This window comes from Gracilinanus agilis, chromosome 2 (genome assembly GCF_016433145.1).
Source record: "Gracilinanus agilis isolate LMUSP501 chromosome 2, AgileGrace, whole genome shotgun sequence".
NCBI classification, from domain to species: domain Eukaryota; kingdom Metazoa; phylum Chordata; class Mammalia; order Didelphimorphia; family Didelphidae; genus Gracilinanus; species Gracilinanus agilis.
Genome location: NC_058131.1, coordinates 704,551,339 through 704,568,182, shown reverse-complemented (window position 1 = coordinate 704,568,182; position 16,844 = coordinate 704,551,339).

Below are 16,844 nucleotides of genomic sequence, written 5' to 3'. Positions count from 1 at the left end.
TTAACAAATGTTTATTCAATTGTATTGAATTAATTTTAAAAGACTTTGCTCCAACGTGAAAAAAAAGTAAGTCCACTATTTCCCAGGAGAAAAATGCCAATGAAAAAAGGAAAATAAAGAGAGAAGAAAGCCCAATTCGATCCCCAATTTCACACCTGGCTGCTTGTTGCTCGGTAGCAGTCTCTCTTAAATAAGTTATTGTGTTTTATGCTCCTTTCCCCTGAATCTCTGTCAGGAGACCAGTGATAGGGATGTAGCATAGCAAGAGGTGGAGGCAGAAGAGAGTGGAGGTGGGGCGCCAATCCACCTGGCTCTCAAATGATAATGAGTTCACCTGGCATGGGCAGGTTTGATGGCCTCTACTCCTTTGGGCTCTCATGCAACACGGGGAGTGAGAACAGAATTGCAATTGACTTGGAAAGCCAACTCTAAGATTTCCCAAGATGCAGAGAGTCTGAGAATAAGGATAGCCTGAGAGATGAACAAGGTCAGATTTGTTAGGAATAGCTAGGTGAGTGAATGGGGGGGGGGGGGGGTGGTATGTCCTAAGCCCTCTCTTCTATGTGTTCAGTGAGATTTTCTTTAAGTGAGATAATAAATTTAAAATCCTTTGCAAAACAAAGTGACATCGAGCCACCAGTTGTGATGAGGATGAGGAAGAGAGAGAAGAAAAAGAGGATGAGGAGGATGTGCCATCTTTTTCAGGGAAGCTGCAATAGAAATGATTTGGGGACAAGTTTCTATCCTACCATTATTTTTCTGTATTAAAGATTCTAATGGTTATTGTGCAGACAGATAAAATGGCTTTTTAATTTTTTTTATACTTTGATACAGTTTTAATGCACATTTCCTTTCTTTCCCTCCCCACCCTTTCCCTTCTGTAAGATGGCAGGTCATACGATATCTGTTGTCCTTATGTTAACATACAATATATTTTTCCATTTTTTAGCATATTGTGAAAGAAAATACATATCACTTCAGTAGAGAAAAATTCATGGAGGAAATGAAGTGAACTCTGGCAGGCTTTAATCTGCATTGAGACTATCCGTTCTTTGTATGGTGGTGAATAGTCTTTTTCATCAGGAGTCTATTGGAATTGTTCTGGATCCTCAAAGTGCTGATAATAGTTGTCATTCACAGCTGATCATTGTACATTATTGCTGTTATTAAAATTTATAATTGAATACATTATTGGGACGCAAGTGCACTTTTTAGAGACTCACTGAAAAGGTAATCAAGGCAACTTTAATAAAAGCAGGATGACAGGGATGAAGATGATTCCCTCGTCCAGAGCTTTAATTTCATGGCAGGGAGAAGATGAACATCCACTATCAGCATATATTGGTAGTTTCTCAGGAATTGATATTAGAATATTGCTGGGGCACTGAGAAGTCAGGAAACTTGTCTAGACCCATATAAACAGTATATATTAGAGGTGGGACTTTAACCTAGATCTTCCTAACTCTGACACTAACCCTTATTTATCCACTATGCCACAATTATAATTCTTCTTTATTCTTCACCAAAGATGTTTCCTTCAAAGAACAGAGACTGAGGAACTGTATTTTGTCCATGTATCCTTGGACAGATCATTTTACTTTATCAGGGGTTCAGATTTGTCACTTATAAAAATGTGATGATTGACAGAATGATTTCTAAGGTCTCTTCCTCCTCTAAAATTCTATCATCCATTGGGTTCTGGTAGACCTTCATTGCCTCTCTTGATCTCCAAGATCTAGTGGATAGGACACTGGTCTTGGAGTCAGGAACACCTATGCTCAAATCCTGCCTCAGATGTTTACTAGATGTATCACCTTGGGAGAGTCATTTATCATCTCAGGGTCTTGATTTCCACTCTTGTAAAAGAAGGAAATTGACCCAATGACTCCTAAGGTCTCCTAGCTCTGACTTTGCTATTCTATTCCCTTATGCATCTAGAGAGAGATACTATAATAAAATAATGAAATGGCCAAGGCCGGAGTCTGCTGTGCATCTTAAAAATGATCTCTCTGAGGCCTTACTCTTCCCTCATAGTCAATGATATTGTTGCCAGGACCCTGACAAGTCAGTTATTGGGCATTCTGAGAAGTGTCTTGAGGATGGGCATCCTGGCTCAAGTTGTAAGATTAGGGTCAGATGGCAATGGAGTCTCCCCAGTCCCAGATCAGAGGAGAAGCAGGCAGACTTGACTGGATGGGAGGGGCTAAAGTGGGGGAGTAGAATCTTCCTCCACCCCCACACAGTGAGCTGTTAAAATCAGTTACTGTTATCTTCCAGTCAAGCAATGGCAGCTAGAACTGGGTAGGTAAATTCAGGATTCAAGCTGGTAACGGTAAAGACTAAACCCTGATGATAATATCTTTCTCTGTATGTATTATTTCCCCACAGGAAAGAAATAGGTGAGGCTTGATTTCTTAGGAGCAGCCCACTGGCTCTGAAGCCAGGATCAACTTCAAAGCTACTAGAAAGAGGAACTTGGCCTATGCAAGATGTGAATATCACCCCAAATTATCTGTATCCAGGCACAGTTTCTAAATAGGAAGGTGTGTTATTTAGAATTTCTGGTGCTCTGTTGAGAGCTATTTGAGACTCATTTGAGCTTTAATGACAAACTTCCTGTGGACACTTGGAAAACGACATTTTCCATGGTCCAATGGGTTTCCTGTTTTGGATGATATCTTCGAGGTAAAGCATGTCTTTAAATATTGGGAAGTGGCATTTGACTTCCTCTTTGCTACCTGAGCGCACTCCCCGGGGACGAAGAGGTGTAGGGAAGGTATGGAACAAAATGGCGGAGGCAGGATTTTGAATACCCAGACTAGTGGTCCGATGTTATTCTATCAACATGGCCTTAATTAAAATATTATTTTCCTTATAATGTCAGCCTTTGTCGTTTTTAAAAATAACAAAGGGTTCAATGGTTTCTGGGAACGGGAAGAATGGAAATGATTTAGGAATGAGAGGTAAGGGGAAGCTATCTAAATCAGCTATGCCAAAATAGGCAGCACCTCCCCCACAAAGGGGGAAATGTAACTTGAATGGCTGAACTCTAATCTAAGCCCCTAAATAATCTTCCTTCTAAAACCTAAACAGCTAAAGTGAAGGTAAGACTGTGATCTTGCTTGAAGGTTGGCTATCAAATAAAGCAGCCCTGGCTGTCAGAGACTGAATGCCTCAGCCCCAGGAGCTACACAGAGTGTGTGTGCCCAGAGCCAAGAGCCAAGAGTCAGGACCCTTGCAAGAGGGATGACTTGGCTTTTGTACCAGGACTCCAACTGCCTTTAACTGCCCCCTCCCTTGGAGTTCTGGGGGGGCACTATGGAATTCTGTGATGCAGCTTGAAGCCCTTTCAGAAACATGGATGCCACAAAGTCCTTTGCTCTATACTCAGCCTAGAGTGACATTTAGCTGACAACTGCATAAATAATGGCATTTCTATGGAGAGGCTGGCCCATAACATCTTGCTTGATTAAAAAAAAAAAAAAAACAGAGCAAAAAAACCCGTTAATGCTTCTGGTATTAGGTATACTCCCTGCTGTGAGGAATATGTCCTAATACAGTGTGACAACAGTCTCAAAGGGAAACTAGTACACATGCTTCAAGAAAAACACAGAATGTCCTAGAATGGATCCTAAACTGCAATTGCTAGTTCAGGGATCAACCTTGGTGTAAGCTCCTTGGAGCTGATTTTTATTTAGAATTCCATCTAAATTAGTATATTTAACCCTTGGTATTAAGCCAGGAGAAAGTTGTGGCATAATGGAAATGGGATTAGACCCAGTTAGGAATCCTGTATTTGACCCTGGCTCTCAATTTTTAGCTGGGTGAACTTGCAAGTTACTAAGTCATTCCATGCCTCAGTTTCCTCATTTTTTATTTGGGGATATTAAAAATACCCATCAATCTATGAGCATTTATCGAGTGCCCACTCTGTGACAGGAACGATGCTAGGTTTGAAGATACAAATTTTAAAAAAAAAAGATAGTGCTTGCCTAAAAATGTATTTATATTATTAATTTATTATTAATTTATCAATACATTTATATACTATTGGAGGAAATGATATCTACATATAAAGGTATATATGCAAGATAAAAACCATATGATTTGACTGAGGAGGCAAACAAAACAATACTAGCTTGAGGTGGAGAGTGGGGATAAGGTGGCACTTCAGCTGAGCCAGGAAGAAAAATGAAGTTTGAGGGCAGGATCCAAGCATGAGAGACAGCCAAGGCAAAGGAAGAGAAATGGGTTGAAATATATGGGAGACAGTAAAAAGACCATGATAAAGCAAAGGGATTTTACCCATCTTATAGGTCTTTTGAGAGAAAAGTGCTTTGTAAATATTAAGATGCTATATACTATCACAGAATAATTTCTTGTCTTAAAAGTAGATCCTGGGGATTTATACTCAACTTCTAATATCTGTGCAAAGGAAATTTACACTCCTCCCTTTCTGGGGTTGTTCAGGTGACATGGACCTGCCTACTTGACTCCCTGCATTGGTGAGCCAGAAATTGACCTGGAAGGGAGCAGAGGATGGGGAGGGGTTGCTGGGGGAGGGTAGCAGGAGGTTATAAAAAGGGTTAAGCAGGAAGTTCTTGCTCTCTCTTTCTCAGGTGTTCTGCCAAGGAACTTCGGTGCTGGAGCAGCCATGTGGAAAGTTAGATTAGGGCCCCCTTTTCTATCTCTCATCTTCTACCTATCCAAGTAATCCTAATAAGCTTTACTAAAATCTAAGGATCAGAGCCCAAATTTTATTAAAACATATCATTTATTGACAATCATTGACCTTTAGACAGGCTTACAAACATTTTCTTCTTCAAGACCAGGGATGCACAGAGGACAAGTTTCATTTTTTTATATTTTGTTAATAAGGAAACTGAGGTTTAGGAAGTTGAAGTCAAATGTCAAGATCACAACTAGTGTATTTTAGGCTAACTTGAACCCAGTCCTCTGCACTTAATAGGGCAGGACCCCTTCCATTCCATCACTACTGCATCCTTTATTTAACTCCTCAGTTTGTCAAATACTTTTTGAGAACCTACTAAAGTTGTATCTCAAAAGAAACCTTGCCAGTGGTAACTATTGCCTGAAAAGACAGAGTTAGGTTAAGACTTATACTCACCGAGATCTTTTCCTAGGCTCTCTGAGTGTTTTCTCTTGGGCAATTTATCACTGTTGCCTTATGGAGTCTCTCTCTTTGCTAGCCTGAAGTTCACCTATTTTTAAGTCTATTTGTCAGAGCTCTGCAGAATACACATCGATACGAATAAATGTAGATTTATGTGCAAATCTTTTTTCATTATAGACCTATAAACACACTTCCCCTCAGTCCAAACTGCAGCCTTGGGCAAAGATCCAGCAGAGACAGGGGGCCTTAAGTGAAAATCAGAAACTACCAATGTGAGAAGCAAAGAGAATGGAATGATGTCATCTTAGGTTCATCAGGGATGATGAGCAGAATCATAATTACTATACATGAAGCAAGCACCCTATAGAACATCTCTGGGATATGGTTTCATGGTCTTTCTCTGAATACTTTCAGTGATGGAGAGCTCACTGATGTAAGGCTAGTTAGAGAAAAAAAAATCCTTTTTTTATATTGAGGTCATATCTGGTGCCATGTCATCCTTTATGCCCCTTGTGAAATAGAACAAGTAGTTTTTCCTATTCACATTACTCCAAAATTGAAAGAGAGTAATGTTGTCTACACGCCACTTTCTGCCTACAAGGTTAAATGTATTTGCTTCCTTCAACCTCTGATCTTCCTACATGGTTTCTCTATTCCCCCACTAAAGCAGTTTTAATAGGTTAAAAGCTTTTTTTTTGTAACTTTAATGTACCATGTAAATATAAGTTATAAGTATTAATCATATCCCAGAATTTCAGAGTTACAGGTCACAAGTAGATCATTGAGTAAACTCATAAACAACAGAGAATTCACTCAACAATGTCACTAAAGTCATCAACGGACTTTCACAGATGTATCTTGACAGAAAGAAGGGATCTAAAAGCTTTAAAATGTCTCTACCATCATCTTCATCACCACCCAGAGTGTTATTACTCATAATTTTTTTGTTGCTATTATTGTCTACCTAGGCAGACCCATTCTACTTTTGTCTACTTCTAATCCTTATTTTAAATTTTTTTTTTTATTACACTGAAGCAAAATCCAAATCTCTGAAATTGTTGCATACTATCCTAATTCTATCCTCTTTGGTAAAGTAGAATAGGGCTTATTCTTCCACCTGTCAGTCTTCCAGATTCTTTTCAAATTCAGTTCTATGCTCTAAGTCCTCTCTGAGCTAAAAATAACTAGTTCCTTCAATTGGAAAGAACTAGGAAAGAAAATTCCCTCAACTGATAATGCATGGAATTTTTTCCAGATTCCTCTCTTTCCTGTTCACTCTCCCCTGCATGTACAGCAGCTCACTGATGGCCTTGCTCTAATATGACAGTCAGAAAAACTCATCAGGCAGAATCTGGCAAGAATAGAGTTCAGTGGCAATATGAGCTCTCATGTTCTGGACTCCAGCCTTTCCTAAAGAACCTCATTGTATTACTTGGTTTCTTCATTTATTTTTGGATGTTATTCTCTGTTTCACTGTTGATTCTCACTGAGCTAGGAGTATATTAAAAACTCCTAGGGTACTCTTTCTCTCTCTCATTCTCTTTTTCTCTCTCTCTCCTTCTTCTTCCTCAATCAAAGATATGTAAAAATTAAAATGAATATACAATAATAACTTTAAATATATTTTTATGACTTATTTATAATCACTAGAAGTAAAGGAATAAAAAGGTAACAAAATAAAATCATGTGCCCAAGCTGATCTACCTATTCAAAAGTCCTGCATTCACAGCCGCCCTCATAGGAAGAAAAGAGGGCTAAATCCACTGAATTTATCTCCTGTCTATATCAGCACGTAACAACAGGAAGTCAGGGGGGCTCCTGGGTAATGTAGTTCAAAGGTAAAAAATTTCAAATTACACAGACATTTTATAAACATCGACCAATTAATCAATTATAAATACACACATGTAGCCTGACACAGTGTTTCAGTTTTGCAGATATTCATATATGTATATATTACCTCCCTTGTTAAAATGTAAACCCTTTGAGAACAGTGATGTTTTAATTTTTGCCTCTATATCTCTAGTACCTACCATAGGTGTCCAAACCAGGGGTACTTAGGCTCTTTACTAAAATGAAAGAAAACTCAAGGAAGTAGAAACAGTTAAAAAAAGCAGACTAAAAAGATTAAGACCTTTTATTTTTTCAACTCTGTGAGTAAATGTGTGGTGAGAACAATCTTAGTATTAAGTGAAGATTGGCATAAAATAGTGGTGATATTAAAATGATGGGAACTCCCTTGTTTAAATGTATTTTTGTTGGACAGAAGCATAGAGAAGTGAAGTCTATGCAATTAAAATATAATGAAAACTTTGCCAACTGGCTACGGAAAGAAACGAGGTTAAAGAATACTAGGGGAATCAGTGTGTGTGTAAATTACATAGGCAAGGGTAATCATCAGAGAAGGGGAACACATACTACATTGACTTAATCATTAGTAATTGTGTTTTTTTTTTTAAGGATCATAAAGAGTTAGAAATATCTGATATCTTAGCACATTTTAGAGATAAAGCACAAGTGATATTGATGTCCTCCAAAGTAAGAAGCAATATAATTACCTGGCTTTGTTTCCAAATAAGACTTGATCAAGGAAAAGAATGCTTATGAGCAGACATACTTGTGGATAACAAGGGACTCCTCAATATCAGGATAATTGATTTAGAGCTCAAAGGTGCATACTGTGGAGTAGTTAGAGCTTGGTTAGACATGGAAGAAGCCAAGGTTAACCACTGGATCCTGGTTATTGCTAATCATCCTGACTTTTGTTTTGCTGATGAACTTTGATGAGTGAAGCTGATGACTGTGCAACTCTGCCTCACTTCAATCCAATTTATGTTCAAGACAAAAGATATCACTCATGATGTCATTTTGGATCTCTATTAATATGAAGGACAACAACCTTATTGTACAATGTTCTTTCATGATCGTACAGTAACCTACGACTGACTAACAACTGACTTTATAAGCTGACTAATTCAAAAGGGCCTTAGACTTCATGGAATTAAATTTAGAGGTCAGGGTGTGATCCACAGTTCATATTTTATAAAAGTGGATAAAGAATTCTTCTTGGAGTTAGGCATTCCTGGGTTTATGTTCTGACTCTGTTTTTTGTCAGTTGTGTGACTATAATGTAATGATTTCATCTTTCTGTGTCCCAGGCAAATCTCTAAGACTATAAATTTGAGAATAGTTGCTCTTCTTAATGTGTAGAGGGAATTTCCACACAAGAAGTGCTCAGCTGAGAACAATATCCTTTATAATGATCTACTAAATAAAAAGTCGGTGCTTTTACTATGGCTTGACAAGATGAAGGGATTAAAGTGAGTTCAAGAGGGAGGCAAGTTAGTATAGTTGATGGAGCCTAGGAAACTGTGAAGGAAATTGGATTCTTTTTCCAGGTTTGCCACTTGTTACCTTTGGCATGTCACATAAAATCTCTGAGTCTGTTTCCACAATGAGAAACTGAATTAGTCACAGTTATCCTGATTATTTCATTGTGTGTTAAGGGGGCATTCAAAGCATAAAATAATGGATGCGATGGGGATTTAAGAACTGTACTTAACTACTGAAATGTAATCTATCATTACTCTCAGTTCTATTAAATTAGCAAGTGGTGATGTCCTTTTCTCCTTTAAAAATGGGGAAAATAAATCTGGGCTTTATATCTTTGCGTAAATTTATATTTCCCATCCATAGGTTTTACTTGGTCAGTTTGGCTTCTCACCATTGTGCAAATATTGTTTGGAGAAGGGAATCTGCTTTTTGTCAAGATGGGATCTCCTGGTGTGGGAACTCAAACCATGAGCAGATTGCAATGTCTATTATGTTAAAGCTAAGTGCTCAGGAATTGTCTTAGGTTCAGAAAGCTCCATTCACTTGTAAAGGGCTACACAGTTCAGAAATAGTAGAAGCAGGAAATGATGTTGAGTCTTCCCAAATTCCAATCTATCACTTTACATTCCATAACACTTACTCTTTCTATACATTAAAATCAAATACTTAAATGAATTTCCTGTTCACCAATGTGAATATTCCCTCTAGTTATTATTTTATATATTGTTAATAATTAGAAAAGACTAACATTTATTAAAGGCTTACTATGTACCAAGTTCCTTACGTTTCCCCCCAATTGCATTAGACTATGATTACTATTTGTTTTTTCTTTTTCTTTCTCTTTAATTATATATAAAATAATTTTAAAGAATTATTTTTTTTTAAGATTCTGAGTACCAAATTCTCTCCCTCTTTCTCATCCTCCATCTCCTTCCCCCTCCATGAGATGGTAAGCAATCTGATCTGGATTTTATATGTACAATCTTATAAGACATTTTTCCCAATTAATCATTTTGTGAAAGATCTGATTTGAAAAAATAGAAGATATAAATTGAGATTTAGTATGTTTTGGCTTGCATTCGAACTCCATCATTTCATTCTCAGAGGGAACATGACATTTTAAATCATGTGTCTCTGGCAGGGGTTGGCAACCTTTTTGGCCATAAGAGCCATAAACGCCACATTTTTTAAAATGTAATTTCGTGAGAGCCGTACAGTGCTCACAGTGCCGCTCCTGTAACAGCACCTGAAAAAAATTGACTTTATGGCTCCTGCAGAAAGAGTTGGCATACGTTGCCTACCCCTGGTCCTTTGCTGAGAATTACTTGGTCATTCATGGTTGTTAGGTTAAAAAAATATTGCTGCCACTTTGTATTTGTTAATCCTTATTTCTTATCTTACAATCTTTATGTCATTTGATTCTTACTACAACTTTGGGAGGTAGATGCTGTTATGATCTCTGTTTTAAAGGTGAAGAAGCTGAAACAAATAGAGGCTAAGTGACTTGCCCAGGATCAAAAAGTTGATAAATTTCTGAGGTGAGAGTTGAACTCAGGACTTCCTGACTCCAGGCTTTGTGCTCTATACATTGTGTCACAATCTAAGTTAGTCTAACTAGGGGATCTCTTGTTCACTGTTCCCCAAAAGTAATGGGGCTTGCTCTACTTTTTTCTTGAATTTGGAGCATGGCACGGTAGAACACAAACTTTATACTAACACAGTGAGTCCTTTTTTCATTTATATTTCTCTGATGACATTTTATATTCTGATTTACTTTTGCAATGGTTGATTTGAAAGGTGCTATAGTCTATTTCATGACGCATGTGTCTCTTCTTTCATTATTATAGAAATATATGATATATGCTATTATATATGTGTACATATTTAATAGTCTATTAACTTCTGAGTGTCTCCTTTCCCAGTCTTCTGACACAATTGTCTGCACAACAGAATATTGCTATTCTTCAAATTGATCAACACACATTGATTAAGCTTTTACTATGGGCTAAGCATTCACGGTAGGAAGAAAAATAACAGTGTTGTCTACCCTCAGAGAACTCACATTTGAATGAGGGAGAAAACAGAGAGAGAGGAGAAGAGAGAGAAGGAAAAAAGAGAGAGAGAGAAAGAGAGAGAGAGAGAAGACCATATGATCACCTTGATGCCCTAATTCTTAGCCACTTTTCCTGTCCCTGTTGGAGCCCAAGGCCTGATGGCTCCCAGTTGCTGGCTGAGAAATAAATCAGTGAGATAAGCCTGTGGCTTGCATCGAGGAAAATAGAGGCAGTGTTTCCTCTCCATTCACTTATATAGCCCATTTTTGTTTCTTCTCCTAGGACCCTCTGATTGGAGAGCCAAGACCTCAGTCAGGGTCCAGAATCCTGACTTCCAAACATGTCACATGTCACACAGAGACTTCTGTATGCCTGGCTACCCTTTCAGCCATGCAGCATGTGAGTCACAAGATCTTTATCATCCTGTGTATGTGTGATCTGTCAAATGGTTGATGGGTTTTCTACTGAAATTAGAGGGTACAATTTATATTGAATTCACACAGTGGAATATCAATTATATTTGTGAAATCATGTAAAACATTTTTCCATATTAGCCATATTTCTAAAACAAAAGCAAGAAACATAAAGTGAATAAAACTGTGAGGTGATACCTCAATTATTTTACTTTTATTTCCCTAACCAATAGTGATTTAGAGCTTCTTTTTTATGATTATTGATACTTTGATTTCTTCTGAAAGCTGCCTATTCATATTCTTTGACCATTTGTCAATTGGTGAATGACATTTTTTTTTATAAATTTGATTCAGTTCCTTACATACTTGAGAAATAAGGCCTTTATCAGAAACTTGTTATAAAATTTGTATCCCAGTTTCTTAGTTTCCTTCTAATCTTAATGACATCAATTTTGTTTGTGCAAAACCTTTTAGATTGAATATAATTATCCTTTTAATTTCCTGTGAATCTATCTCTTTTATGGTCAAAATTTCTTCCCTTATCCATAAATCTGACAGGTAAAAAGTTCCATGCTTGCCAAATTTAATTATGTGTGAGATTTTGGTCTATGCCTAATGTCTTCCAAGCTGCTTTCCATTTTTTCTAGCAGTTTTCTGGAATAGTAAGTTCTTGCCCCAAAGCTTGAATCTTTGCATTCATCATACACTTGATTACAGGTAGATGGCACAGTGGATAAAATGTTAGGACTAAAGTCAGAAAGACCTGAGTTCAAATCTAGCCCTAGACACTTAATAGTCATGTGACCCTGGGCAAATCATTTAACTTTTTTTTGGTTGTAGTTGCCTAATGTACAAAATGAGCTGGAGAAGTAAATAAAAAACTACTCCAATATTTTTGCCTAGGAAACCTCAAATGTGGTCAATAAGAGTTTGATACTACTGAAAAAACTGAATAATGACAACACATTACCATGTTCAGTTACTTCTATGTATTATGTACCTAATCTATTTCTCTTATCCATCATTCTATTTCATAGTCAGTACCATTTATTTTTATGATTATTGCTTTCTAATCTGGAAATGTTATGTTGCTTTCTTTCCTATTTTGATATGTTGTTGCATTGTTGTTATTCTCTTTTATGAAATTATTGGTTATTTCAATGATTTGCTCTTTGACACACTCATTCTTTAAGATTAGAATATGTAGATTCTGATCAATTTTAAGTACATGTTTGCACAGCCCTTCATTGAATATAATTCTATTGCATTATGATTTAAAAAGGATGCATTTACTATTTCTGCTTTTTCATTTAGTTGTACACTTAAAAAATTCTTATTTTTCCATCTTACAATTAATACTGTGTATTGGTTCCAAGGTAGAAAAAGAACAATAAGGTCAGGCAATGGAGATTAAATGATGTGTCTGATGTCCCAAGCCAGGAAGTGTCTGAGTTCAAGTCTGATCTCAGTACCTCCTGTCTCTAGGTCATTGGGCCAACAAGCTTTCCCCTTGTGAGGTTATGTCTGAATACATGGCTAATTTTTGGATAGGTACCATGGTACCACTGAAAGTGGGGGGTGGAAAGATAAATTCTTTACTATTCCTATTTAATTACCTTCAGAGCTCTGTCATATCTAACTTTTCTTAAATTCCATTTATCTCCTAAACTTTTTTGGTTAGATTTATCTAGTTCTGGGAGGTGTACTTTGAGGTCCTCCAATAACATAGTTTTGTTGTCTATTTCTTCATGTAACTCATTTACCTTTATCTTTAAGAATTTAGATGCTCTTTTATTTGGTTCATATATGTTTCATGTTGATATCACTTCATTGTCTATGATGCTCTTTTAGCAAAATGTAGTTTCCCTGTTTTTCCTTTCTAAAGTCTATTTTTTTATTTTTCTTTGAGATCGTAACTGCTGCTTCTGTTTTTTTAGTCTCTGTTGAAGCATAATATATCCTGTTCCATTTCTTTCACAGCATGTTTATCTCTCTGTTTAAAATGTGTTTCTTGTGAACATTTTATTGTTTGACTCTGTATACTATTACCTTCTGAGATCTTCCATTGTATGGGTGAGTTAATCCTATTTACATTTACAGTTATGATTACTGTATATTTTCCTTAATACTATTTTGTCCTATTAATCCTTCTATTTTTCTCTTCCTCTCCTCTCCCTCTTTCTCTCCCTCTCCCTTTCTGTCCCTTCTCTAAATTCTGATTTGTATCTGACCATTTCTTACCTTAATCTGCCCTCTCTTTTATTAAGCACCTCTTCTCTTGTCCCCATTCCTCTCCTCCTACTTCCTTGTTGGGTAAAATCAATTTCTATTACACACACACACACACACACACACACACACACATATTCTTACTTGACTATAGAAATATAAGAATATATATGTATATGTATATTCCTAATTGACTATAGAAATAAATGTATTTCTATAGCCAATTTATATATTCTTCACACTCTGAACTAATTCTGATGAAAGGGAAGTTCAAGGCTTGCCCAACATATTCCTTTCTATTTCTCCTCCATTATAAAACTTTTCCTTTTTTACTTTTATTTTATGAGAGGTAATTTTCCTCATTCTTCCTCTCCTTCCCCCCTTGTTCCAATGTTTCTTTCTTACCACTTCAATTTTTTTTTTTGAGACCATCCCAATATATTTGAATCACAACCACACTCTCTTAGATTCCTCCTTATTTCCATGGACCTATTCTCAATCCCAAATGGTATAGAAGCTTTGGCTTGCTTTATTTTTCAGTTTAGATCAGTTAAGGGGTGCCATCCCACCCCACCTGCTGGGGAAGGATCACCTTACTGGTTCTAGACATAGTACTGACTCCTGATTATCTGAATTTGATTATCCTATAGTATAGAACACCCAAACTAAAGTGAATGATCCATCAGACCTAGTCTCAGTCACTCTGGAAGCAGGGACTGCCTTGGCAGTCTTTTTGCATTTTCCCATGAGATTTTGAGTGTCAAGTCAAGACTCATTAATAAGATAAGATACTTGTTTCTTGACCTTTTTATTACAAGTGCTGACCATTTGTAATGAGATTTGGAAACAATTAAATTTACAATTTAAATTAAATGTAACCTGAGATATATATGTTAATGGTTTGGAACAGATTCTCCAAAAGTAGAGGCTCTGATTTGAAATGAAAGGATTTAAAAGCTTCTTGAATCCTTTTGGGTTACTTGCTCCCTAGGATCTTACAATGTAGGGATGGCTATTGCCTTAGGCACTTTGAATAAATCTACCTTGTGAAGTTCAGTCAATGATTTTTATGGCTAAGAATCAGAGGGTCACAGTTTGAAAGGCACCTTGGAGAACATCTCATCCAAATTCTTACTTTAAAGAAGAGAAAACTCAGGGGCCTAGAGAGATGAAGAGCTTTACCCAAAAGTACAAGTGAGTTCAAATAGGCTTACTGAGGGTCTAAGAATAGGTTCTTAGTTTAAAAGAATCTTCTCAAGATTGAATGAAAAGTTCATTGATTTATCATTTTCTTAGGAAATAACCTTAAAGGGGATTTAGTTTCAGTTTCAGAGTCATGTAAGGGGAGAGAACACTGCTTTTGGTGTTAGCATTCTTAGAGTCTTGGCTCCACTACTAAGCAGCAGTGTGGTCCAATCTTTTATTCCACTCTGGTGCCCACTTTCCTAAAATATAAAATGAGAAATTTGATTGAGATGATCTCTAAGGTTTTTTTCAACTCCTACACTTTTAGTTGAAGATTCTCACTGTTCTCTGTACTGAATCTTTTATTCAATTTCTAGTAATCTATAATGTGGCAGCATAAAGACATGATCTCATTTAAATACACACATATATACACATATATATATACATATAATATGCAAGATAATAAATAAGATAAACATTTATATAGTATTCAGGAAATTGATAGCACTTCAGGCTTTCCTGATTTTTACTTGACCTGATCACTTTATTTTCAAAGAGAATAAATAATTTGCCTCTCTAATCTGAAGAGTATTTCCATTTTTCATTGACTTAATTTCCCTTTATTTATTATTTCTAAAAGTATATCCATGGGGAGCTAGGTGGATTAGTGAATAGAGAGCCAGACCTAGAGATGAGAGGCCCTGGGTTCCAATCTGGCTTCAGACACATCCTAAGTATGTGATACCAGGCAAATCACAACCCCAATTAACAGAGAGTCTTCATAGCTCTTCTGCCTTTGAATCATATGAATTCTAAGACAGAAGATAAGGGTTTAAAAATGGGCATCTAGGTGACTCAATGGATTGAGAGCCAGGACTAGAGAGAGATGGTCCTGGGTTCAAACCTGAACTCAGACATTTCTGAGTTGTGTGTCACTGGGTAATTCACTTAACCCCCATTGCCTAGTCCTTACTGCTCTTATGCCTTGGAAAAAATATACAGTATTGATTCTAAGACAGAAGGTAAGGGTTTAACAAAATGGGTTCATTATTTTATTGGCATGAGGAAGTTCTATTAAAGAAATCCCTTATATAGAAAATAATTGACAGCTGCTCTGTAGTCTATTATATTTCCTGGATGTTGCCCAGGAACTTTGGGATCAACTAATACATACAGACTTTCAGATTTTGTTAAAGGCCCAACTTGAGCTTAGGTCCTCCTGACTCCAAGGTTGGCTTTCCAACCACTTGCTTCTTATCTTTGCTAATTTTTCTAAGCAAGGAATGAAGACCAAAGGGATCACAGCCAATATGTCCTTTCAATTAGCATGAAAGAGGTGTGTAGAATTAGGGGTTTGAAACTCACTCTTCACAGGAATATGAAACATGATATCTTACATTTGGGTTAATTTAATGTTTATTATATTCTAATAACACTGACAAGGAATAATCTTATATTTGTATAATTCTTTAAGTATTACTTATTTATTTATTCAGCCCCTTCCCAGAAAGTATATAAATTATGTCTTTTTAGTTTCCACTTTTCAATTAATTCCCTGGAATTGAACATTCACAAGTTATTCTTCAAATATTAAATCTGTAGTTGTTTATAATGTTCTCTTGGTTCTACTTGTTTCTCTCTTAATTATCTCATGAAGCTCTTTCCAAGTTCTTTAAGAATTAATCTGCTCATCACTTATTATAGTACAGTACGATTCTATCATAATCATACCACAATTTGTTTAGTCATTCCCCAATCGATGGGCATCCCCTCAATTTCCAGTTATCTCTCATATTAAGAGAACTGCTATAAATATTTTGGAACATATAAGTCATTTTCCTTTTCCCTTGATATCCTAAGGAAATAGAACTAACAATGATGCTGCTGGGTTTTATAGATCTCTGGGTATAATTTCAAATTGTTCTTCAAAAATTGTTGGATCAATTCACAGTTCTATCAAGAGTGTAATAGTGTCTCCACTTTTCAACATCCCCTCCAACATTTGTAATTTAGCCCTTTTGTCATTTTGGCCAATCTTATGGGTGTCAATGATACTTCAAAGTTGTTTTAGTTTGTATTACACTTATCAGTAGTGATTTAAGGGTATTTTTTCACGTATTTATATATAACTTTGATTTCTTCATCTGAAAACTGTCTGTTCATATCATTTGCTTATTTATCAATTAGGAGATGGTTCATATTTCTGTAAATTTGAGAAAATTCTCTGTATATTTAGATATGGGATCTCCTGAGAGCATTGAAATCACAGGCCCAATTGAAATCAACTACTAATAGATGTTGGCAACTTCTCTGCAACTTACAATCTTAGAAGGTTTCTTAAAATATTAAGAGTACAATTGACTTGCCCAGAGTGATACAGATGACATATTTCAGAGGCAGGGTTTTCCAGCTTTTATGTAAGTTCTGTGTCTACTACTGTTTCTTATTTGGGTAAGAGCCTGAACCTGTGATTGCACTGGCATAGAGAATACA